The sequence below is a fragment of the Zalophus californianus genome, chromosome 2 (assembly GCF_009762305.2).
Source record: "Zalophus californianus isolate mZalCal1 chromosome 2, mZalCal1.pri.v2, whole genome shotgun sequence".
NCBI lineage: Eukaryota > Metazoa > Chordata > Mammalia > Carnivora > Otariidae > Zalophus > Zalophus californianus.
The window spans coordinates 1,636,124-1,662,780 of record NC_045596.1 but is presented as its reverse complement, the minus strand read 5'-3'; the positions used below and the strand labels follow the sequence as shown (position 1 = coordinate 1,662,780).

At 44.3% G+C, this 26,657-nt stretch overlaps 1 protein-coding gene across 2 annotated transcripts in view; it reads right to left on the bottom strand.

Annotated features, from left to right (window-relative positions):
- The window catches only part of FAM193A (family with sequence similarity 193 member A), a 163,275-nt gene extending 138,279 nt beyond the window's left edge, over window positions 1-24,996 (bottom strand). The window contains exon 1 of one of the 2 annotated variants that reach the window (XM_027598303.1): window positions 24,970-24,996. The gene's annotated coding sequence lies outside the window, so the exon portion shown is untranslated. The remainder of the gene's footprint in view (window positions 1-24,969) is intronic. The other variant, XM_027598307.1, reaches the window with a different exon arrangement.
- Between the last annotated feature and the right edge of the window lie 1,661 nt (window positions 24,997-26,657).

Genomic DNA, 26,657 nt, shown 5'->3' with positions numbered 1-26,657 from the left:
CCGTAAGACCTGCCCCCGTCCAGCCCTTCAGTAGTATCTCCTATCTCAGGGAAAATCATTTCTGAAGTCAGACTCCTAAGAGTTTGCTTTGCCCCTCCCACCTTCAACCCACCTCACTCTCCTATGAGGCTCAGAGGTGTGCCCTTCTGTGCATTTTCACTGCCACCTGGCCTCTCACCTGTCCCCCATACCCACTGTTATCCTGCGAACCGTTACCCTCACTGCCGCCAGGCATGTCTGCTCAGCTTTTCCAAGCCCTTTAACTGTCTCCAACTGCTCTAAATCAAAAGACCCCAACTCTGGCCGCAGCCCTCAGGGTTGCACATGGGAGCTGCTCCTGCAGGCCCCCTGCCCCACTTGCCCAGCAGGTTGGGCACAGCACAGGGCTTTCGTCCCACCTGGCCTAGACAGCTCCCGCCACAAGCAGCAGCCAGGCCCAGCCTGCAACCCTTAATCTCACCTAAATCTCTCGTTTTACAAATCAGAGGAGGACAAGAGACTCTCTCTGAGTCCCACTGTCAATTCCTGGCAAGGCTGGAAAACCGCCCAGGTCCCCAGTCCAGCCCTTGCTGTGAGGCCACATCCTTGGACAATCTGGTTTCCATTAGGTACCGTGCAAGACTTCATTTAAGGGGAAAGGGGATTAAAAAGAAAACTTCAAATGTTATTTTGGGCATAACTTTTAGTTAAATTCAGTCTTTATAATCTGTTTTGATATCCTGAACAAGACTTAGAAACTGATAAACAGAAAGTTCTGGTCTAGGGACGCCTGGGTGGCTCAGTCGGTTAAGCGTCTGCCTTCGGCTCAGGTCATGATCCCAGGGTCCTGGGATGGAGCCCCGCATCGAGTTCCTTGCTTGGTGTAGAGCCTGCTTCTCTCTCTCTCTCTCTCTCTATGCCCTTCTGCCTGCTTGTGCGCTCTCTCTCGAATAAATAAATAAAATCTTAAAAAAAATATACAGGTGTCTTGGTGAAGGAGAATTCTGAGTGATATGTATAGAACAAAATCCTAGACTAGAACTTTCTTTTTTTCCTCTAAGATTTTATTTATTTATTTGAGAGAGCGAGCACAAGCAGGGGAAGGGGCAGAGGGAGAAGCAGGTTTCCTGCTGAGCAGGGAGCCCGATGCGGGGCTCAATCCCAGGACCCTGAGATCATGACCCGACCTGAAACCAAGAGTCAGACGCTCAACCGACTGAGCCACCTGGGCACCCCACCACAACACTTTTAAATAAAATTAACTTTTGTACCTCTGAAGCCACTCCCTTCCAAACTCATACTACACATACAACTTTTGTTACACATAACCAAACAGAAGGTCACTGTTCTAACAGGTGTGCGTCTCCAAGCTTGTCTGCAAGGTGGCTCTCATAGGGAAAGTGCCCCCACCGTCCCCCTGCTTAGTAACCCAGGCCCTTTCTCTCATGCCTACAGAGGGGTGGAGGGTGAGGAAGAGAGGCAGCCCATCACAGTACGCCCAGGGACCCAAGATGAGGCCTAGCATAAAAACATGGTCTGGTCTACCTCTGAGAAATCTGAATCAAAATCCAAAGTGAAATCAGCCAGTATTCACTAGAGGCTGCCAAGAGGAAGGGCTTGGGCCATGGCAAGCAGAATCACCAAAGAGCAGAAGCCATGGTTAAGGGGGGCCAGCCAGAAGAGAAGCTCAGCGAAGCCGCCACACGGAGAAGGAGCAATGGTACTGGCAGGGTGGCCATCTGTTTCTTGCAATCTGAACAACCCTGAGCACACCAGAGAGCAGGAAGGGGAGGGAAGGGGCAGGAGGCAGAGGAAGAGGCACTGGTGTGGTCAGCTCTTAGAGCACTCCATTTCAATCTAGGAAATCGGACCAAATGTAGCCCGCCTTAGCAGGAGATTTGGCTAGAACAAAAGCTCCCAGCCCGAGGAGTAAGGACTGAAAACGAACCAGGGCTCCTCTAGCCAAAGCTTGCTCTGGGAAGGAGCTCTCCAAGTCCTGCACCCATGGGGTATTTTGCATACCTTCTTCCAAACTGCACACTGCCTTACATCCAGACATGGGCAGGTTCATCTCCTGTGTCACCACAGGACTTCAGTAATGAAGGGGAGAAAAGAGTTTCAATGATTCCAGTCAAGAGAGAGGGCTGGAGGGCCCTTTACTGCTATGTCCTACACTGAAGACTGTGCTGTCTTTAGGAAGAAGAACAGATGAGGTGACCAAGAAGAGTCTTGATATTCTCACCCAGTTCATGGAATACTTAGGAAAAGTTTAAAATATATGGACTTAATTAAAATATATGGAGAAAAAACGTGGAGGTTTGGTTTAGAACATGTCATCAAAACTCTTTTAAGAAACTCAGAGTTGCTTCTTCAGCTCAGAATGACTCTCTGAACCTACAATGCTATAAGAAATACAAATGGCCAAGTCCACAACGGCTCACAGAAGGTACTGCTTTCTTACAACTGGAAGATCTGAACACACTAAACTCAACCCTGCAGGTAGAAGTCAGAGTAAGATGATCTGTCTGAGAAGCCCAGATTCAAACTGGCCTCCAGGATGAGCAGATGGCAACTGGAGACTCCACATACTACTGCCCGACTGCCCAGAAGCACAAATTCCGAAGAAGTGCTGGGCTATTTAGAATCAGTCACAATTTCAGAAAACATTCAAAAGTAAAGATTAGAGGTCATGGTCTAAGTGCCTGTTATCTAATATTAGTGTGAAAACCTCCAGATGTATGTGAATTATGCAGCATCTGACCCTAAGGATATGGCTCCACTTTCAAAAGCATCTGAATGAGATGAAATCAAATTATGCTCACCGTGACAATATGCCAGTCCTAAAATTCTGAGGAACTGGGGCACCTGTGTGGCTCAGATGGTTAAGCGTCTGCCTTTGGCTCAGGTCATGACCTCAGGGTCCTGGGATCGAGCCCCGCATCGAGCTCCCTGCTCGGCGGGAAGCCTGCTTCTCCCTCTCCGTCTACTGTTCCCCCTGCTTGTGCTCTCTCGCTCTGTCAAATAAATAAAATCTTTAAAATAAAATAAAATAAAATTCTGAGGAAGAATATATGAATAGGACCATCCAGAAATTTGTGACTTTGTGACCAGATTCTAGGTAATATTTCAGTCCAACTGATTAGGAAAGCACCTTTTCTTTTAGTGGAATTAGCTAAAACTATAAAGGAGAGTCACAGGACCTTGGCACCTGCTGTTCCCTCTGCCTACAACACTCTTGTCCAGATGTCTACATAGTTTTGCTCTCTCACTGCGTTTGGGTCTCTGCTCAGTGCTACCTTCTTAGGAAGGCCTTCCCTGACACCCCGCCCCCCCACTTAACCCTGGAGGCATCACGCCCACAACAACCTACTTCATCGCTCACCATCCCGCCACTTCATCTAATTTACTGTCTCTTCCCATTAAAGGGGGAAGGGGACTCTTCATGTGCTCTGTTTGTTGATACATCCTCAGTGCCAAGAACAACTCCTGACACAGACTAGATGCTCTAAATATAGGATGAGGGAAGACAGACCTCAGGTGTGCCTTTGACTGAATCTTCCCCACAGCTCTCAAGAGCATTTCAGGATGTTAAACACCAAACCTCTCATTATTAAAACTGACAAATAACACTAAGCTCATATCTGCACATTTTGTTTAAATAAGACTGAATAAACCTAACTTTGGACTGCTTCTGTATTACTGCTAAATAAAAATCAGGTTTTAGAAAGTTATAGTCCACCCACTATTAGCAACAAAATTTCTATTACAATTTCTAAGCTCCACACTTGAGTTTCTAATCAGTTGGCTCTTCACAAGAGTCTGGATGACTAAGCCCATGAGTGTTTCAATAAATAACTAGGACAATATTGAAACAAACTGTGTTTAACTCCCAGAGTGACCTAAAGACTTAATTCTACCCACTCATGAGTTTCTATGCCACAAGAAAAGGGAGGACAATGATCTTCCACACTCCAGAATCAACTAAATCTGGAACTGACTTTTTATACAAGAAATGTATCCAACCCACTACCTCCTAAGACCTAAGTCCCAATTCTCCAAATAACCACCCTTGCTTTTTCACAGTAGCACCCCTCTTGTTTTTCCCTTACTGTGGTAGCTATACCCGGTAATACCCATACCTCGCTGTGGGGAATGCTGGCCTAGAATGTTTCACTATGCCTTTTAATTTAGTATGTTTGAACATCTGGACTAAATTAGCTAGAATCTGTCTAAATTCACATGATAGAAAATTTCTACACTTCAGGGGCGCCTGGGTGGCTCAGTCGTTAAGTGTCTGCCTTCGGCTTAGGTCACGATCCCAGGGTCCTGGGATCGAGCCCCGCATCGGGCTCCCTGCTCAGCGGGAAGCCTGCTTCTCCATCCCCCACTCCCCCTGCTTGTGTTCCCTCTCTCGCTGTGTCTCTGTCAAATAAATAAATTAAAAAAAAAATTTCTACACTTCAAATGTGATAATGAAATTTTTAGACAACTTTTAAAAATTCCTAATTCTACATCTCATTTGATTCATTCAACAAACACTTATTGGCTATGAACAAGGTGCTTTGCCTTAAAATCTCTCTGCATTCAATAAACTACCAATCTAGTAAAAGGCAATAAATGCATAGGTAAATACAAACGTGTTTAGTGTCATCAGAGGTAAGTGCTGTCGCCGGGAGATCAGGGTGAGCTGAATGGAGAGAGCAGCAACAAGCCAGGCCCCAAATAACGGAGAACAGTAGGGTGCTCAGGAAGCAGAACTGGAAGGAAGGGATGGGGGGTGCGTTAAAAGACAAGGATGTGGGAGAAAAAGCCTTCCTGGAAAGCAAAGGCGGGGAGCCAAGGTCCAGATGTGACGTATGAGAAAGTACAAGGTAATGGGAGAAAGAGGAGGGGACCCAGCTGGAGAGAGGTCCTGCTTGCAAAGCGGGTGGACTCCTCCAGAAGGACTCCCAGTCAGGAAGACCTGAGGCACACCACCCCCAACCACATTACAGACTGGATGTCCAGACATGGCACAAGAACATGGCTTTGGGGTCATCCTACATCTCTTACCAGTAATGCAGAAGGCATTCAGATGCAGTTGATGAATATAATTTACGTACAATTAAAAAAAAAACCCACAAGGGGCGCCTGGGTGGCTCAGTTGGTCAAGCACTCAACTCTTGGTTTCGGTTCGTCAAGATCTCAGGGCCGTGGGATCGAGCCCCACGTGGGGCTCTGTGCTCAGCGCAGAGTCTGCTTGTCCCTCTCCCTCTGCTCCTGCTCTCTCTCTCTCTCCATCTGACTCTAAAGTGAATGAATTAAAAATCTTTAGGGCGCCTGGGTGGCTCTGTTGGTTGGGCATCTGCCTTCGGCTCAGGTCATGATCCCAGAGTCCTCCGATGGAGTCCCACATCGGGCTCCCAGCTCAGCGGGGAGCCTGCTTCTCCCTCTGATCCTCTCCCCTCTCATGCTGTTTCTCTCTCTCTCTAATAAATAAATAAAATCTTTAAAAATAAATAAAAATCTTTTAAAAATTACACAAATCAAAAAAACATACAATAACATAAAAATGAAATCATGTTTTCGCATACTTTTTTTATTAACAATACTGAAAAACTTTTTTTTTTAAGAGAGGGAGGGGGGATGGGGGGAAGAAAGAATTTTAAGTAGGCTCCATGCCCAGCACAGAGTCCAACAAAGGGCTTGATCTCACAACCCTGATATCGTGACATGAGACAAAATGAAATCAAGAGTTGGACGCTTAACTGACCGAGACACCTAGGTGCCCCGGAAAAACTTTTTACAACAAAGAATCATGAGAAAAAAATTTAAGGAGACCAGTGTAATTGAATGTACTTTATTTTTCAAAATCTTGGTATAATATTTTGTGTTAAAACCAAATCTTTGGAACACTATAAATTCAATTACATAGAAAGCTGGTTTTACTGGCAGCCTTTACTGAAAAAGGTCCCTCTCGTATTTAAATACGCACAGATCTAAATGGAAGAAATATATCATTTACACTTACTAAATCATGCTGATCGATTTTCAATCCCATCAATCAATTACACAAAGATTTTTACTGAAATTCGGCTAGTCAATTTTTATCTTCCTCATAGAGTTCTTTGTTTTTGCACAAATCAGAAGGTATCACATTTTTACATTTTTAATAAGTTCAAAAAGAAACTTTACAGGGGGTGTGGGAGGAATGGGGTGGCTGGGTGACAGACACTGGGGAGGGTATGTGCTATGGTGGGCGCTGTGAATTGTGCAAGACTGTTGAATCACGGATCTGTACTTCTGAAACAAATAATGCAACATATGTTAAGAAAAAAGAAAAAGAAGAAGATAGCAGGAGGGGAAGAATGAAGGGGAGTAAATCGGAGGGGGAGACGAACCATGAGAGACGATGGACTCTGAAAAACAAACTGAGGGTTCTAGAGGGGAGGGGGGTGGGGGGATGGGTTAGCCTGGTGATGGGTATTAAAGAGGGCACATTCTGCGTGGAGCACTGGGTGTTATGCACAAACAATGAATCATGGAACACTACATCAAAAAACTAATGATGTAATGTATGGTGATTAACATAACAATAAAAAATTTTTTAAAACTTTACAAAAAGCTTATAGACAGTATAAAAATTTCATTTCCCAGTTTAAGTGTGCAGTAAGATGACTACTTACATTATTCTTAGCAACAAAACAAAACAGAACAAGACACTGTGGCGACAACTCTAAACATCCATTTTCAAGATGCTCTCTACAGCAAGAGCTTCTTTCAAAAAGCAATTTTCTACTCATTGTTAAAATGTCACCTTTACCTTGAGGGGGCAGATTAAGTGTTTATTTTCTCAAAAATACTGAATTTGCTAGGTAGCTTTCTACTGGAAGCCACTTATTATTTACAGAAAAGATCAGCAAATTTAGACCAGTCGTCTTTGTGTAAAAGAAAAACACTCAATTCACCTTCAGAATAGGCAGTGCTTTTAATTTTGCCACAAGATAACCAGATCTTGCCAAGTACCTTCATAGTCATTCCCCATCTCATTACAAAACACTGTAAAGATTTACTACTTTTGTAAAGGGCTCAGGCTGATCCCATATATGACTCTGGCTTCAATTTGTTGCTATAAGAACTTATGCATCATGTGGTGAGTAAATTTCACATGTGGTGTTCTTTCTGCCATCCTACTCTATCCAAGCATATTTTTTTTAATATAAATTACAGTGGCTTCTCCATCACTGGTTATTCTAATTTTTCTGCAAACTCTGTTAATTGAAGAAATCATTTCAGGGCACCTGAGTGGCTCAGTTGTTAGGCGTCTGCCTTGGGCTCAGGTCATGATCCCGGGGTCCTGGGATGGAGCCCCACATCGGGCTCCCTGCTCAGCGGGAAGCCTGCTTCTCCCTCCCCCACTGCCTGCTGCTCTGCCTACTTGTGCGCTCTCTCTCTGTATCAAATAGTCTTAAAAAAAGAAGAAAAGAAATCATTTCAGAATATATATGCCCCAGGATATTCAGTCTCTATCTCTCTCACACACACACACAGTACCCAATCTGAATCTACAAAAAGCCTAACCTGAAATCTGTTTAGAAGCATGTTTCCATTATCCCAGAATAAACCCCTCCATGTGATGTTTATCATAATTTATTCTAATAATTTAATTTTTCAAATCTTCTGCAATCCTTTCTGTGAATACTCCAAAAGTATTTGCTGACAAAGTAATCTACTTACTTTGGTACCATCTTGCTTCCCATGAACTATTTCACCCTTTTTGCCTACCCACTCCCCCCTTGCTGGAAGAGCAGGCTTCTCCCAATGGTATGTGGCTAGTTCGCCTCTGAGTGTTAGGTAGGCGTGGCAGATGCTGCAGACTGGCTTGACCAACCCCACAGCGGAGTGCTTTACTTTTGTTCTGGAAGTTATTCTTGGAAGCCCAGCCTAGAGACCTGTTCCACCGGAACTTTCCATAATGTTGTATGCTCCTAATTCTCCATCTTAAATGTCTGTCTGTGCAAATTAGCTAGAGCTGCTTATGCAACTAACCTTTTAGACATGTAAAACCTCAGGAGGAGTTCATCCTTAAGCTTAATGAAATTTTATAAAGTACTAGACTGAGTAACCCATAACTTGAAACACTGCTACAAAATGTACAGCTGTTTCTCACTTGGTTTGTAAATGTTTTGCTGACTATAAAGGCTCGCTACTTTCCTTCCCTAACATCTCAAGGCAAGATAAACCACTTTGGACGTGGCTCGTCACTAGTAACGTTACATTTCACATAATCTTTGATAGACGGTTCTCAGCTCTGCTTACATCATTCTCCTAAGTTCATCACGTGGCTAATAAAAAGCCTATGCAGGAAGCAGTAGTGGTGTTTCTGCCAGCAATTTCCTGATTGTTCCATATGCTTTCATCATTGGCATTGTCTTCAATCCAGGGTTTCTTTGAAGACTATGTATTTTGTGAGGGCCAGTTTAATTAAAATTAGCAGAATTCATGAATGTAGTTAATGAGCGCTTCTTCAACACACTGTAAGTGAACAAACTTCCTCTCTTGCCTCAGGATACCTCAGCAATCATGCAAGACTAATGACTCTGAAATACATAGCAAGTGAGGGTGCCGATCTCAATCCACGTAACAAATGTTTGTAAAGCATAACGTCTTACTGGAAAATACAAGGACTGACACGTTCTTCCCGCAGCACCACTACTCCCATGTGTGCCTCTCAAGTACACCTCACTTTAGAGACCCCTGCAGTAGGCAATGGGTACTCTCTGAAAATGTGTGACCAAAGGACTGATAATCATAGAATCATAAAGTTGGAAAAGATCTTCAAGATTACCTAGCACTGTCCTACTGACAGATAAGAAACTGTCCAATGCACAACCACATATAGCTAGCATGAGATCTTTAGACAAAAACTTATTTTGAGGGGTGCATGGCTGGCTCAGTCGGTGGAGCTTGTGACTCTTGATCTCAGGGCTGAGTTCAAGCCCCACATTGGGTCTAGAGATTACTTAAAAATAAAAAATAAAAAATCTTAAAAAAAAAACTTACTCTGATTAATTAGCTAGCAGATAAACCACTATGCTATTTTGTAATGTAAAGAGAAGAGTTCAGTCTAAACATGGATAGGCTGAGTTCACTTGTCAGAAATGAGGCAAGAAAGGCCTCAGCCAACCACTCTAGTAACCAAGTACAACCGTAATGTTAGAGACGCGCTGACCAGCACTGGAGTTACTATTATCAGAAATCTCTACCAACATATGCTAAAATTACCAAGTGTAAGAATGAACTCGAAAGAAAGAACTGGATGTAGACTCACCTGCATCAAGGTGAGTATTGTAAATGGAGGAAAATAAGAGAGTGCGACCAAAGCCAGGGTAAGGAGGAGAACCAGGACAGTGCCCTTTAAAGGCAAAAATGGGTGCCTGGGTGGCTCAGTCGGTTAAGCGTCTGACTTGATTTCATTTCACCTCAGGTCACGATCAGGGTTGTGAGATCGAGCCCTGCGTTGGGCTCTGCACTGGGTGTGGGGCCTGCTTAAGATTCTCTCTCTCCTTCTGCCCTTCCCTCCTCCCCCACCCCCTTGCATGCTCTCTCTCTCTCAAAATAAAAGAAAAATAAGGCAAAAGAGAGTTCCAGAAAGGTGCACATAAGAACAAATGCAACAAGCTCAAAGGACAGAACTCCAGAATCTGGTCACAGTATGATCACTTAATGACCCCTGGGAAAGCTGCTTCAAGTGGTAGACGGGTAAGGAAGTAAAACAGGAACTGAAGATGAAGAAAGTAGAAGGAACCAATATTAACCAGTATTATTAACCAGTATTTTCAAGTTATTTAGTGGCAACAGGTAGGACAAGGTCAGATAGAAAGGTACCTGAAGTGGTTAAGCAAGGTCAAGAGAAGGACTGAGGGGGAAGGGAAGACAGGAAATTCAAATCTGGATGCTAAGGAAACTAACCCAATAAAGGATGAAAGATTCCAGATCCAGGAGAGAAAGAACAGAAGTTTTAAAGAGACCTTAAGGTAATGTACTCACATAAATTCTGCACTGAGTTTCCATGGGTTAACAGACTCACTGAAATTTATCAGTTAGGAACCCCAGGAATAGGGAGTTCAGTCATTAAGTGTCTTCCTTCAGCTCGGGTCATGATACCCGGGTCCTGGGATGGAGCCCCATGTTGGGCTCCCTGCTCAATGGGAAGCCTGCTTCCCCCTCTGCCTGCCGCTCCCCCTGCTTGTGTTTCTGTGTCAAATAAATAAATAAAATCTTAAAAAAAAAAAAAAGAACCCCAGGAATATAAAATTAGCTTTGAAAAAAAGGACAATGCTTTCTTCCAAATTTGAAGACAAAGAAGACAACAGATTTCAGAAAAAAAGGGAAAGAGGGAAGAATTGCAGGAGTTCACATCAACTAGACTGGATCCCAGAGCAACATTTTCTGTGTACTATGTGCCGAGTAAGCCACAGACCTTGGTTTAGAAGAAAATGTCCCAATGAGTTAGGGATTACACTCCAGTCTCAGTGCCATGGCCGAGCTGAGGACAGACACCAAAGGAACCGGGAAGGGCAGCAACAGCCTGGCCTAGGACGATGCAGGCACACTTCCCACAGGGACAGCCCATGACCTCTTCTGAGAGGGAAACAGCAGTTAACCAGGCAAAGAAGGGAGAGAAACAGTGTGCAAAGGCACAGAGGCGAGGACAGGGCCCACTCACACCGTGCAGGCCGCGTCACACAGGCAGAACGGTGTGACTGCTACAGGGTCAGACACAGGTGGCGACAGCAGCAGGACAACACAGTGGAAGGAAGTGAAGAGCAAGAATAAGAACCTCTCCATTCGACCAGAGCGTTGGTCAGCCAAGGCCTGGAAGAGCAAGTGAAGGTGTCCCCAAAGGAAAGCGAGGACTTCCAAGTGCCCAGGTTTATGTGTCAAAAGGGTGGAGGAGGTTGTACAAAGGACACTCAAAAAGACTGGCTTACAGAAAGGGATGAGAGTAAGGCGACAAGAATAGCAGGGGGTTTGTATCTTGGGTGCTCACCGAGAAGTGATAAATGTCACCAGGAGATGCAAGAGGGGAGACCGATGAGGACAATTAAAGGGATTTTCCAAACTCAATTCTTTGGGCCCCGGCTTCCTCAGCTAGCAAATACCGTCTCAGCAAAAAGCATGTGTTCTGTTGTTTTCCCGTATAGTTCTAAAGTTCTATGAGTCTATGATTTGCCAACCCTAGCATTCCAACTGGAATACTGGTGTGGGCATCTGCAAATGTGCAAAACATAAAAAGAACAGTTCACCTCGCAGTTTGTGGACAGGCATTTAATTGTAATGACTGGTTGACAGATCCAACCTTCCTATTAGTCTTTTTTCAAACTGAGATACAACCAACCCATTATTCTTTTAAAGGAGAAGAATATTGACAGCAGCTACAATTTAAGCCAATTAATAAGTGATGTTGTTTTTCATGCCTTTAAAAACAGAAGGCAACCACAATATTATAAGCATAGTTAAGAATTCATTTCTGGGATTTCTTTATCTAAAGCAACCAAACAGCTTTGCAAGGGGCTGGTGCCTCCCTTCTCTAAGCTGTCCTAGTTCCTGACTAGCGATGCACCTGCACTGACAGGCCCTCACCTTCAGCAGCCTCTAAAGAGGAGGCTAACCTCTCGGCAGGCACTTGTAGAGAACATTTACCCTGCTGGGCTACTTTCACCAGTGGAATAATTGCCAAGCATTAAGAAAAAAAAGAAAAGAATTAGAAAAAGAGAAAAAAAAGTCATTGTAACAAACTAAACAATTTCCCTGAATTTTGGTATTAATGTAAAATTACTACCATATTTTAAACATATATATTAATTAGCTTTTTGTAGAACTTCAGGAAAATAAAAATCTCCCCATCCCATATATGAGGCACCTAAAAATAATTAAAAGTTAAAATTCAGGGCCACTAATTGCAATGTGGTGTCCTAAATTAGGTTTTGGAATAAAAATAGAATATTAGTGAAAAAACTGGTGAAATCAAAATAAAGTCTATAGTTAATATTGTACCCATTTTAATGTCTTGGTTTTAACAAATATACCAAAGTTATATAAGATGTCAACATTAGAAAAAGTTGGCTGAAGGGAATATGGAAACTATACTAACTCAGCAACTTTTCTCCAAGTCTAAAATTATTCTAAAATAAAAAGTTTAGGGGCCCCTGGGTGGCTCAGTTGGTTAAGCATCTGCCTTCAGCTCAGGTCATGACCCTGTACAGGGTCCTGGGATGGAGCCCTGCATTGGGCTCCCTGCTCAGCGGGGAGTCTGCTTCTCCCTCTCCCTCTGCCAATCCCCACTGCTCATGCTCTCTTTCTCACACACACACTCTCTCTCAAATAAATAATCTTTAAAAAATAAAAATATTTTAAAAATATTTATTTTATTAAAGCTTATTAAAAAAAAATCCAGGGCTGGGGTGCCTGAGTGGCACAGTTGGTTAAGCGTCTGATTCTTGGCTTCACCTCAGGGTGGTGGGACTGAGCCCCAAGTTGGGCTTGTGCTTTGCGCAGAGTCTGCCTAAGATCCTCTCTCCCTCTGCCCCCCCAATTCTCTCTCTTAAATAAATCTTTTTTTTTAAGATTTTATTTATTTATCTGAGAGAGAGAGAACACGAGAGGAGAGAGGATCAGAGGCAGAAGCAGACTCCCTGCTGAGCAGGGAGCCCGATGTGGGACTCGATCCTGGGACTCCAGGATCATGACCTGAGCCGAAGGCAGTCGCTTAACCAACTGAGCCACCCAGGCGCCCCTCAAATAAATAAATCTTAAAAAAAAAAAAAAAAGTCCTAGGCCATAAGAAGTTAAATTCCCAATTTCTCACTCAGTTTCACAATGTAACTAGTACCGTACTCAGAATATTTAAGAGTAAAATGTCAGGGCTCCTGTTAGCTCAGTCAGTAGAGCAAGCAACTCTTGATTTCAGGGTTCAAGCCCCATGCTGGGTGTAGAGATTACTTAAAAATAAAATCTTAAAAAAGAGGGAGAGAGAAAGAGAAATGTCCTTTGCATTCTATGAATATATGTGGAAGAAAAGTCAATTTCCACAGGAAATGTGATAATTCAGTGCCACATACATCATTGGAATTACTCTAAGATAGTTTAGAAACTAAAACTGATTTCTACAGTAAAAATATAAATAAATACATGTTTTGTAGTCCCATGAGATACAAATTATTTGATCCCAACTCATACTGGTTATAGTCTCTCTAAAGACAGCTTGTGTCTCCATGCTAGTGTATTCCAGCAAGTGAGTTCAGAAAGCCTACTGGGTCAAAAGAGTCAAATAAAGAAAGCTATACAATGCACAGAAGCAACTCATACTAGCACCAAATATATATTCAACTAGTAATTAGGCCAGGAAAAAAAGGCCTCAAGTTAATAACTATATTTCACATGTACATTATAATTAAAGGTAAAAACATGAATATAAATAATGAAAATTAATCAAGCAACTATTTGTAAAAAGCACACTTCAAATATAATTATATAGGTAAGTTAAAATTAAAGAAATAGAAAAGATATACCATGCAAGTATTAATGAAAAGAAAGCTAGAGTGGCTATGTTAGTATCAGATAAAGTAGACTTAAGAGCCAAGAAAACCATTAGGGATTAGAGGAACATAATTTAAATGACAAAAGGGCCATTTCACCAAGAAGACATAACAATCCTAAACATATATGCACCAAATGACAGAGTTTCAAAATACATGAAGCAAAAATGAAACAAACTCTAAGGAGAAATCAAGAAATCTACAGTTTTAGCTGATTTCAACAATACTCTTTCGGCAACTAAGTACCAATAAACAAAAAATCTGCAAGAATATAAAAGAATTAAAAAAATCATCACTGACTGGATCCAAATGACATTCAGAGAACACTCTACTCAATAATAGCATATATATGTTTTATGTGCATAAGTAATATTCACCAAGATAGACCATAAAACTTTAAAAATTTTTTTAAGAATTAAAATCATACAAAGCATGTTTTCTGATTATATTGGAATAAGACTAGAACTCAGGAACAGAACGATAACAGGAAATTAACCAACATACTTCTAAATAACCTGTGAGTCAAAGAGGAAATTCAAGAAAAATTAGAAAATATTCTAAATTGAATTAAAATGAAAGTACAAAATACTAAAATTTGTGAGATATAGCAAAAGCACAGCTTATAGGGAATTTTATAGCACTAAATATATACGTTAGAGAAAAAAAATGGTCTCAAATCAATAATCTAAGCTTCTATCTTAAGGAATTAAAGAAAGAAAAATTGAAATAAGCCCAAAGCAAGGAATAAAGCAGAGGAAAAAAAAAAAGATCAAAATCAAAAACAGAAAAATAGGGGGGAAAAATCAATAAAACAAAAATCTGGTTCTTCAAAAAGATTAAAAACTTGAGGAACTGTACAGCCACTCTGGAAAACAGTATGGAGGTTCCTCAAAAAGTTAAAAGCTACGCTATGACCCAACAATTACACTAGTAGGTATTTACCCAAAGGATACAAACATAGTGATCCAAAGGGGCATGTGCACGCCAATGTTTATAGCAGCAAAGTCCTCAATAGCCTAACTATGGAAAGAGCCCAGATGTCCATCGACAGATGAATGGATAAAGATGTGGTGTGTACACACACACACACACACACACACACACACACACTGGAATACAACACAGCAACCAAAAGAAAAAGAAATCTTACCATTTGCAACGATGTGGATGGAATTAGAAGGTATTATGCTAAGCGAAGTAAGTCAATCAGAAAACAATTATCATATGATTTCACTCATATGTGGAATTTAAGAAACAAAACAGAGGATCATAGAGGAAGGGAGGGAAAAATAAAATAAGATGAAATCAGAGAGAGAGACAAACCATAAGAGACACTGAACTCCAGGAAATAAACTGAGGGTTGCTGGAGGGAAGGTGGGTGGGGGATGGGGTAAATGGGTGATGGGCATTAAGGAGGGCATGTGATGTAATGAACACTGAGTGTTATATATAACTGATGAATCACTGAACTCTACCTCTGAAACTAATAACCTACTAAATGTTAATTAATTGAACTGAAATAAAATAAAAAACACTTGAGGAACCTCTAGCCAAGACTGACTGGAGGGTGCCTGGGTGGCTCAGTTGGTTAAGCGACTGCCTTCGGCTCAGGTCATGATCCTGGAGTCCTGGGATCGAGTCCCGCATCGGGCTCCCTGCTCAGCGGGGAGTCTGCTTCTCCCTCTGACCCTCTTCCCTCTTGTGCTCTCTATCTCTCATTCTCGCTCTCTCAAATAAATAAATAAAATCTTTAAAAAAAAAAGAAGACTGGCTGGAAAAAAAAAAGAATTACCAATATCAAGAATGAAGGGGGGGGGCGCCTGGGTGGCTCAGTTGGTTAGGCGACTGCCTTCAGCTCAGATCATGATCCTGGAGTCCTGGGATCGAGTCCCGCATCGGGCTCCCTGCTCAGCAGGGAGTCTGCTTCTCCCTCTGACCTTCCCCCCTCTCATGTACTCTCTATCTCTCATTCTCTCTCTCAAATAAATAAATAAAATCTTAAAAAAAAAAAAGAATGAAAGAGGGGACATCACTGCAGAACCCCACAAACATATTACAGATTATATTACAATACTACAGACAACTCTACACACTTAAATTCAACAACTTAGATAAAATGGGCCAATTCTTTGACAGTACACACTACAACAGAGAGAAAGGAATAATTCCTAAGTAACTTAATGAGGCCAACATTATACTGATACCAAAACCAGGCAAAGACAACAGTATAAGAAAACCACTGACAGGGGCGCCTGTGTGGTTCAGTTGGTTTAGCGACTGCCTTTGGCTCAGGTCATGATCCTGGGGTCCCAGGATCGAGTCCCACGTTGGTCTCCCTGCTGGGCAGGGAGTCTGCTTCTCCCTCTGACCCTCCCCCCTCTTATGCTCTCTCTCTCTCTCATTCCCTCTCTCAAATAAATAAAATCTTTAAAAAGAAAAAGAAAAAGAAAACCAGACATATATTTCATGAAAACAAATGCAATAAAGCCCAACAAAATATTTCTAAACTGAATCCAGCAACTAAAAAAGAGTGATATACCATGACGAAGCATGGTGTATTCCAGGAATGCAAAGCTGGTTCAATATTCAAAAATTAATGATGTGATCTACCACATTAACAGTCTAATGAGGAAAAACAAGATGATCATACTTGATTCAAAAAAGTATTTGATAAAATCCAACATTCATTAATTAAACTCTCAGCAAACTAGAAGTAGAAAGGAATTTCCTCCTCCTAATAATGGGCATCTACAAAAATCTACAGCAGACATACTTTACAGTGAAATACTGAATGCTTTCACCCTAAAATTGGGAACAAGGAAATTGTACTACAAGTCCTAGCCAGTGCAATGAAGGAAAAGAAAGAAAAGGCGTACAGAATGGAAATCAAGAAAAAAATCACTACTCATGATTTTTTGACACCATGACTGTCTACACAAAAAAATCCCAATTAATCCACCCCAAAACTCCCAGAATATGATTTTAGCTAGATCAAAGGATTTTACCTTATCAAAGGTAAACACACAAAATTTAATTACATTTCTATATACTAGTAATAAATGAAACCAAAATTTTTCAAAAACATTTACAAAAGTTGACAAAAATAAAATACTTATATATAAATCTAACAAAGCATTACAGAATCCATGTGCTGAAAACTACAAAACCCCAATGAAAGAAGTCAAACACAAATTGAATGTCAATTATATCTCAATAAAAAAAAAAATCAAAGATCACCAAACAGTGGCACTTGGGTGGCTCAGTTGTTAAGCGTCTGCCTTCAGCTCGGGTCATGATCCCAGGGTCCTGGGATGGAGCCCCGCATCAGGCTTCCTGCTCAGTGGGAAGCCTGCTTCTCCCTCTCCCACTCCCCCTGCTTGTGTTCCCTCTCTCGCTGTGTCTCTCTCTGTCAAATAAATAAATAAAAATCTTTAAAAAAAAAAAAAAAAAGATCACCAAATAGAGATGCATACTATGTTCCCAAATTGGAAGACTCAACATAGTAAATGTGTCAATTCTCCACCAAACTGATCTATAGATTTAGGACTATTCCATTCAAATCCCAAGATTATTTGTATATATAGGCAAGCTGATTCTAAAATATATGGAAAAGCAAAACAAATAAATAGCCAAAACGCTTTTTTTCTTTAAAGTTGGATAATTTCTGGGGCACCTGGGTGGCTCAGTCATTAAGCATCTGCCTTCAGCTCAAGTCATGATCCCAGGGTCCTGGGATCAAGTCCTACATTGGGCTCCCTGCTCCGCGGGAAGCCTGCTTCTCCCTCTCCCACTCCCCCTGCTTGTGTTCCTTCTCTCGCTGTCTCTCTCTGACAAGTAAATAAATTCTTTAAAAAAAATAAAGTTGGAGAGTTTCTTTAAAGAAATCACTTTGCTCAATTTTAAGCCTTGAAGTCATTAAGACATGTGATATAGGCAATGAAACAGACCTATAAATCAATGGAACAGAATAGAGAATACAGAAATAACCCACTCAAATAAGGTCAACTAACTTCTGACAAAGGTGAAAAGTCAATTCAATGGAGAAAGATTATCCTTTCAACAAATGGATTTGGAAAAACCTGATATCCATGTGGGGGGAAAAAAAATCCCCACCTGAATCTGATACCTTATATAATATTAACTCAAAAAGAATCAGAGATCTAAATGTAAAACTATGAAACTTCTAGAAGAAAACATAGGGGAAAAAATCTTTATAACCTGAAGTTTTATAAAACAAAGAGTTCTTAGATGACACCAAAAACTTTGATTCATAAAAGAAAAAACTGGTAAGCTGAATTTCATCAAAATTAAAATTTTTTTCTTTGAAAAAAGTTAGTAGAATAAAAACACACAAGTTACAGACTGTAAGAAAATGTTTGCAAATTACATATCCGTCAGAGGACTCCTATCGAAAATTATAAACAACTCTCAAACTCAAAAAGAAAATAACTCGATTGAAAATAGGCAAACTCTGAATAAATACTTCACCCAAGAGGATACAAGAACAGCAAACACATGAAAAGTGTTCAATATCAGTAGTCATTAGGGAAATGCAAATTAAAACCACACCACACCTATTAAAATGCTTAAAATAAAAACTGACAATATCAAGTGCTAGCAAGGATGCAGTTGGTGGGAAGTCAAAAACGTAAAGCCACTCTGAAAAATAGTTTGGCAGTTTCTTATAATATTACCATATGACCCAGTGCCCACTCCTTAGAAAAGTGAAAATTTACTTCCATATAAAAACCTGTACACAAGTGTTTATAGCAGCTGTATTCACTTTCACCAAAACCTGGAAAGAACCTCAATGTCCACCATTGGGAAAATGGATAAACTGTGGTATATCCATACAATGGAATACTACTCAGCAGTAAAAAGGAACAACACAGATGAGTCTCAAAGTTATTATGCATGCTGAGTGAAATAAACCAGTGTGAAAAAGTTACATACTGTATGATTCCATTTAAATGACTTCTCCAAAAGATAAAATCATAGTAACAAAGTACTGGCTGCCAAGAGTTTAGGGGTGGGAGAGAGTGTGATCGCACAGGGATTGCATGAGGGAGATTTTGTGGGTAATAAAACTGTTCTGTATCCTGATGGTGGTAGTGGATACATTAATCTATATATGTGTTAAATCCAAAGGCCTGTACATTTTAAAATATCAATTCCACTACATGTTAATTTTTTAATTAGTATAAAACAAAACCACTTAGAAAAACTGCCTGGCAGTATCTACTAAAGTCAAACTACATGTATACTTAGGAATTCCACTTCAGATATATATGGATATATACTCGACTGAAATGATTACTCATGTCCACCAAAAGACATGTACAGGAATGTGCATATCAGCCATAAAATAAAATAACCTATATATATGTCCATCAATATCAGAATGAGTAATCTGTGGTATATTCACACAATGGAAAACTGCATGCCATCAAAGAGAATGATAAATTGCTACCTCAACAACATGGCTGCACCTCAATGTTGAGCCAAAGAGCACTGGCAGAGTATTTTCACATGAAATTCAAATATAGGCAAAATGCACAAGAACAGTGGCAGGGCTGACTGCAAAGGGGAACAAGGGAGCATTCTAGGATACTGGGAATATTCTATCTTTTTTATATCTTGATATATTGGTTACGTGGGTGTACACATACATAAAATACTGAATCACAGAGGTGCCTCTTTGCAGCTTCACCAAACTGTTAATCTTAGTTAAATCACATAAGGTTCTAGATCTTTATCTGACATACTTCCTCAGGTCACTAAGGCAAACGTGAACTAGAACGTTATGACTGAACCTCACTTCATCATGGCAGCGATTTCTGCAACACACCCAATGTACCCCAAAATCCATTAACTATATCACCTAACTATAGATATACTGTAGGATAGCCTTTAAACATTACTGTCATCTCCTTCTTACCACCTTTTCATCAATGAAAAGGATTTACGTTATTACAAATGCCCCCTACACTACAACAGGTTTCTCTGACTTTACAACTTTAATGTCGCTGCTTTAAAATGTACTTTGATCCCTACCCCCAAATGGCTTCCTTTTATAAATCTCTAACAGCATTTCAAAAATAGCTCTAAAATTCCCTTTTGAGCTATGAGTGTAAACTATATGTAATTTGATATTCCAACAGCTAGTGACTTGGGTCAATTTCCATAATAGAGGAATTCTGGTTTTTGTAAATAGTATGCGCATGACTGAATTTTGCACACCTATTCAGAAAACAGAATTCTGTTGGTGTAAATATTATTATATATATTACCTAAATGTTTAACTGTTAAAAGGTGGAAAAAGCCAAAATCAGTTTAATTTGGGAAAAAAAAAATGTGGGGCATCTGGGTGGCTCAGTCGGAGAAGCATCTGCCTTCAGCTCAGGTCATGATCTCCAGGTCCTGGGATCGAGCCCAGCATCCGGCCCCTTGCTCAGTGGGGAATCTGCTTCTTCCTCTCCCTCTGCCTCTCCCCAACCTCCCCCCCACTTGTGTGCGCACACCCTCTCTCGCTCAAATAAATAAAATCTTAAAAAAGAAAAAAAAAATGTTAGTAATACCAGGTTGTAAAAATACCATTCACCTTTTTGCTCCTCAAGTAACGCTCATTTTAGAAAAGTCTTAAAGCTTGAGGCATGTGCATAAAGGAAAAAAGAAAGCCATCAGACTTTCCACCACAAAATATTTTGATGCATATCCTATCAGACTTTCCTATGCAAATATATATGCACACAGATATTTTACAAAAGTGGGTCTGTACTACAAACGTTTTCTATTTTGTAAGCTTCCTTCTTAATACATCATGAACGTTATGAAAATTACATTTAAAATAGAAATGCAGGGGGCGGGGATGCCTGGGTGGCTCAGTCAGTTAAGCATCTACCTTCAGCTCAGGTCATGATCCCAGGGAGGCTGCTTCTCCCCCTGCTTCCACTCTCTCTCTCTCTCTCTCTCTCTCTCTGACAAATGAACAAATAAAATCTTTTAAAAAAAGAAAAAAAGAAATGCAGGGGCGCCTGGGTGGCTCAGTCGGATAAGCATCTCCCTTTGGCTCAGGTCATGATCCCAGGGTCCTGGGGATCCAGCCCCGCATCGGGCTCCCAGCTGAGCAGGGAGCCTGACCTGGGGCTCCATCCCATGGAGGAGGAATCTGCTTTTCCCTTTCCCTCTGCCTCTCCACCCACCCTCTGCCCCAGGCTTGTGCTGTCTCTTGCTCTCTCTCTCTCAAATAAATAAGTAAAATCTTTAAAAAGATAAAATAGAATACAAATGCAAGGGGTGCCTGTGTGGCTCAGTCAGTTAAGAGTCTGCCTTTGGCTCAGGTCATGATCCCAGCGTCCTGGGATGGAGCCCCATGTCAGGCTCCCTGCTCAGCGGGGAGCCGCCTTCTCCCTCTCCCTCTGCCCCTCCCTGCTCATGTTCTCTCTTGCTCCCTTGCTCTCTCTCAAAAAAAAAATATTTTTTTAAAAACAGAGAAATGTGGGGCACCTGGGTGGCTCAGTCGTTAAGCGTCTGCCTTCGGCTCAGGTCATGATCCCAAGGTCCTGGGATCGAGCCCCACATCGGGCTCCCTGCTCTGTGGGAAGCCTGCTTCTCCCTCTTCCTACTCCCCCTGCTTGTGTTCCCTCTCTCTCTGTGTCTCCTGTCAAATAAATAAATAAAATCTTAAAAAAAAAAACAAAACAGAGAAATGCAAAATAGTAAGATATATTCACAATACCCTTCACCTACCAACTTCTCCTTTTAGGGCAAAACCTTTGTTGTTACATCAGAACAGACCACCAAACAAGGCTATTAGAATAAGGCCTTGTCCAAGATGCAGCCATGTCCACTGTTCTTAACTGTATACGGTTTTCCCATTCCACAAGTGGAAAAAGCTTGATCAATAACAAGTATCCTGTGGCAAAGTCCCTAATAAGTCCATCCCATGGGGCGCCTGGGTGGCTCAGTCATTAAGCGTCTGCCTTCGGCTCAGGTCACGATCCCAGGGTCCTGGGATCGAGCCCCGCATCTGGCTCCCTGCTCCACGGGGAGCCTGCTTCTCCCTCTCCCACTCCCCCTGCTTGTGTTTCCTCTCTCGCTGTATCTCTCTCCGTCAAAAAAATAAATAAAATCTTAAAAAAAAAAAAAAGAAGTCCACCCAGCCTCCTGGAAAATAATGACCATGTACATACATAGCACTATGTGTCACCAGGAACTGTTTAATTCTTACAATAATCCTAAAAGTGGGTGCCATATCACCATATCACACCAAGGCAGCATGAGGTTTGACACCCTAAGGGCGCAGAGCCTATCAAATCTGTATACCCATGTTTTGGTGGGCAAAAGACTCTATAAGCTAAATGATGTTTTCCTACTCACCCCTGAGCCTTTGCTTCTACGTAGAAACCACTCACACACAGACAAGCCCTTTTTGCCTGAGGAGCTGCCTTGATGAAAGTGGTCCTAGGACTAACACTCAGGGCTGTGCCCAGCACACAGGACCCCTCCTGAGAATCAAGACAGTCCTTCCACTCTTACTTCTCTCTCAGGCACCTTTTGCTCTGGTGACTCTACATAGAATGGAAAGAGGCACCCCTGGAAACAATCATAAGCTTCTCCCAGAAATGGAGGACTGGTACCCACTCCCTGTTACTTATTACACTGTTCTGGGTGCCTCTTCTGCACAAGACAAGGTTCCCCCAAAGAGTTCACCAGCTATGGGGAAACAATTCAGAGGCTTCAGAATTATGATAAGAATTTTTGTGATCAGTGTCAAGAACACTTTTAGCCCTGCCACCTGTTACCAGAAATATTTGCGAAGAGGAGCACCTCGGTGGCTCAGTTAAGCGTCTGCCTTCGGCTCAGGTCATGATCCCAGGGTCCTGGGATAGAGCCCTGCAATCGGGCTCCCTGCTCAGAGGAGAGACTGCTTCTCTCCCTCTGCCTGCTGCTCCCCCTGCTTGTGTGTGAGCGCTCTCTCTGTGTCAAATAAATAAAATCTTAAAAAAAATTTTTTTGAAAGGGGTGCCTGGGTGGCTCAGTCGTTAAGCGTCTGCCTTCGGTTCAGGTCGTGATTCCGGGGTCCTGGGATCGAGCCCCGCATCGGGTTCCCTGCTCAGTGGGAAGCCTGCTTCTCCCTCTCCCACTCCCCCTGCTTGTGTTGCCTCTCTCTCACTGTGTCTCTGTCAAATAAATAAAATCTTTAAAAAAATTTTTTTGGAAAAAAAAATACTTGCAAAGAAATTTTAAAGTTCAAGCTATAACTTTAAAACGTTAAAATACAGTAAAAAAGAATGTTTAAGGTGCAGTCACAAATCAATGGTACACAGTAAAGTAATTCTGTGTACTACCACCACTTTATTAATGAAATGGAATAGAATAAAAAAGACAAAGGGTCGAAATATCATTTTGTAAAACTTTTGTGTAAGTGTAAGCAGGCACTATAGGTCTTAATATATCTTATTTCTTACAGGAAGTCATAGTCAAAAACCTTGATTCATAAGTTTAACAGAATACGACAGTCCTGTCAAAAATCATACTAGATGGGGGGCCTGGGTGGCTCTGTCAGTTAAGAGTCTGACTCTGGTTTCAGCTCAGCTCATGATCTCATGGGCAACAGGCTCCTGCTGGACATGGAGGCTGCTTGAAAGTCTCTCTCTCCCTCTCCCGCGTGCAAGCACTCTCCCCCTTTCACTCTCTAAAAAATAAAACAATAATAATAAAACTTGATAGATGGTTATATGAGTTTAATGCAATTAAAGTAATAAACTAATAAACTAAAGGAAGATTATTTTAGCTAAATATTGCAAAGTAAATGGGATTTATTGAAACCTAAAATAATGGTACCACACACTTGTTTTTATTGACAGAAATGGTATATTGTGCACCAAGCTACAGCAAACATTATCAACATTTTTGTAAAGGATTTGCATAGGCAGACCTCCTACCCTCACCTCCCCAGCAGCAGCAAACACTGCCCTTAATTTACAGCCCAAAGAATCAAATGCCCAAACCTCATCCTTGATCCCAACCACTGTACCTGTTTCTTTCTCCAGGGTATTGGAAAGGGGCAGCCTCTGGAGGCTGAAGTCCAGGGCCGTGATCCAGGATCCCAAACAAAGGTAACAGTATCACCTAAAGAAAGCTCCAACAACTGCACTTACTCCACCACAGAGAAGGCTGGACATCCTCTAAACTGAAACTAAAGTACACATACATTACTGTATATTCACTTAACAGCAAAAACATCAGAAAGCCGTCCCATATGCAATCATTTCTCTTACCTGCTCTCACTACCTACCATTCCAACACAATATTTAGAATCTTGCATAAAATAATTTTTTTAAAGATTTGTATTTATTTATTTGAGAGAGAGAGAGCACGAGCGGGGAGGAAGGGCAGAGGGAGAGGGAGAATCAGGCTCCGGATGTGGGACTCGATCCCAGGACCCTGGGACATGACTTGAGCCGAAGGCAGACGCTTAACCGTCTGAGCCACCCAGGCGCCCCCATAGAACAATCTGTGTCATAATCTGGCACACACCAACACTCCTGATGAGGCTCTTTTCTTCACTGCAAATGTCTTTAAAACAATGTAACAGTTCTAAGCACCCAACTTTCGAAAAGTCCATTATCACTCAGTAGCCACAGGAAGGACTGGAAACGGCTCTGTCAACTGCACACCCTCGTGCTACCATTGTGTCTTCTCAAGTGTTGTGACCAACAGCGGAACAAAGGTGCAGCAACACACAACTGGCAGATGCAGCGTGTGCGAGCTGCTTTCATAAACACACAAAAAAAGTACTTTTCAAATTCCGTAAGTTCCAACACTTAATACATGCCTGAGTAACCAGACAACCAATTACCCCTACAACTTTTCAAGAAGCTGGAGGCGAAGAGCCAGGACTCCGGAAGGCTGTCAGGTAGCTTTCCAATGACCAGATCAGAGCGGAGAAAGAAAACTTCGAGGCGGGCGCTGTTCGGTGACCACTTGCAAGGGATGGAGAAGGGAGGCACCGTGAAACAACGTCTGAAAGCACTCTCAACTACCCAGGGAAGCCCCGCTCGTCACCTGACTCATAATTATTCTGGAATTGCACAGGAGCAATTTCAAGGACGAGCTCAGCGCGGGGCGAGATGGCACCACCCCCGGGTCCGTGACAGCGACGCGCAGGTGGGCAGAGGCACAGGCAGCACCGCGCGCCGCACCCAGGAGATGCCGGCACCTGGCGCGGGCAGCCCGCCGCCCCGCGCTCGCCATCCCCGCGGGAGGGCTGTCACGGCGCAAGCCGCCCGCGGCCCCCGGCCGCCCCGGCCCCGCGCCCTCCCGTTACCCGCGCGGAACCCGGCCCCCGGCGGGAGGCCCGCCCGCGTCCGCCCGCCCACCCCGCCCCCGCCCCGTCGCCGCTTACCTCGAAGTAGCCTCCGGGGGCGGCGCCGCCCGCGCCCGCGCCCGCGCCGAGGGGCCCGTTGGCCGCCGCCGCGCCGCCCGGGGCCGCCAGGCCCGCGGCCTGGGAACCGCGCAGCGCGGCCGCCGGGCCGGCCTTGCCGCCGCCCGCGCCGCCGTTGCCCCCGCCCGAGCTGCCGCCGCCGCCCCGTTTGTTCTTCCGGCGCTTGGCCCCGCGCTTGGCGTCGGCCGGGCTCATGGCGGGCGGGCGGGCGGGGAGAGGGCGCGGAGCGGGCGCGGGGCCGCGGGCGGCGGCGGAGGGCGGGGAAGGCGGGGAGGCTGAGGCGGCGGCGGGGCGCTCCGGCCGGCCGAGGGCGGGGGGCGCTGCGCGGGGTCGCCTCCGGGCGGGGAGGGCCGGGCGGGCGGGAGCTGCGGGGAGGCCGCTGGGCGGGAGGAACGGCGAGTCCACCGGGCCCGGCGCCGCCGCTGACCAGAGTTAGAGTCCAATATGGCGGACACAAGGGGAAAGGGATCCCAGTTTACGTCGGGGGAGGGGGAAGGAGCGGCGGGGAGGGGGAGGGGTGTGGGCGCCCTCCCCCCCCCGCCTTACTCCGCCCTCCCGAACGCCGCTCCCCCTCTGCCTCGCCCGCCCCCTCCCGCCGTTAACGAGGGCCGGCGCGCAGGGCACGCCGGGAGTTGGAGTCCATGCGCCCGCGTCCCAGCTGAAGCACACGGCGGGATGACCACGATTCCCGTCAGGCCGCGCGCAGCCGATCGCCCGGGCGCCGCGAGAGGCTGGGCCGGAGTGGGCGGGGGGGGAGCGGGCTGAGTCGGTGACGACACCGGCGCTCTCCGCACCGCCCGGCCACGCCCGCGTCGCTCAGCCTTCTGGGAGTTGTAGTTGGGCGGAAGGGCCAGGACGGCGCGAGGCTCCGTCGCCCGCAGTGGACGAACTACAGGACTGGAGGCGAGGAGTTCCGCCTCATTGACAGGCACGCACACGCCCCGGCGCCCTGCGGCCCGCCCCCCGCCCCCTGAGGGCCGCAGGCCGGCCCGGCCCCCGGGATGCACCGGGCCAGCAGCCGGACCCTAGCCCGCCGGGAGTGGCCCGGTGACCTTGGTCGGGCTCTGGGTTCGAATGCGCCTCCTCCACTTGCGGGCTGTGACCTTGGGCCGGTCCCCTAGCTCGAGTCCAGGTGACTCGCTGGGCACAAGAACAACCTGCCTCGTGGGCTTGGGTGGGGTTTCGGAGGGCGCCGGGCCTGGCGGTGCGCGGGGCTCCTGCCCCGAGAGAACGGCCGCCGTCTGGCCGGGGTCCGCCCCGGGCGATGGAACAGCCTGCGCAGAGCAGTCGTGGCTGCGCCAGGACCCGCACACCTGTCGGTTAGCCTAGAAGCCCTGGGCCTGCAGGCGCCCTTCCCGAGCCCGCCCTCTCCCTGCACCCGCGTTTAGCCGCCGCCCGGCGCTCCTGGTGCCTTGCGACCCGGATCCTGTATGGTCCCGACATTTCTCACGACCTCGCGTTTACCCACCTCCCGGGCCTTCCCGTGCTCTCTGCCCCACGGGGCCTCAGACGCTCGGGTCAGAAATCTGAGCTCTCCGCCTGGACCTCTCCTCCCTGGGCCGCCTTGCCCATCATCGGCCAGCCCCAGGTACAGTTCTGCCCTTAGGACAAAAGGGGTCCCTTGCCGAGGCCCTGCGTTCCCGAGCGTC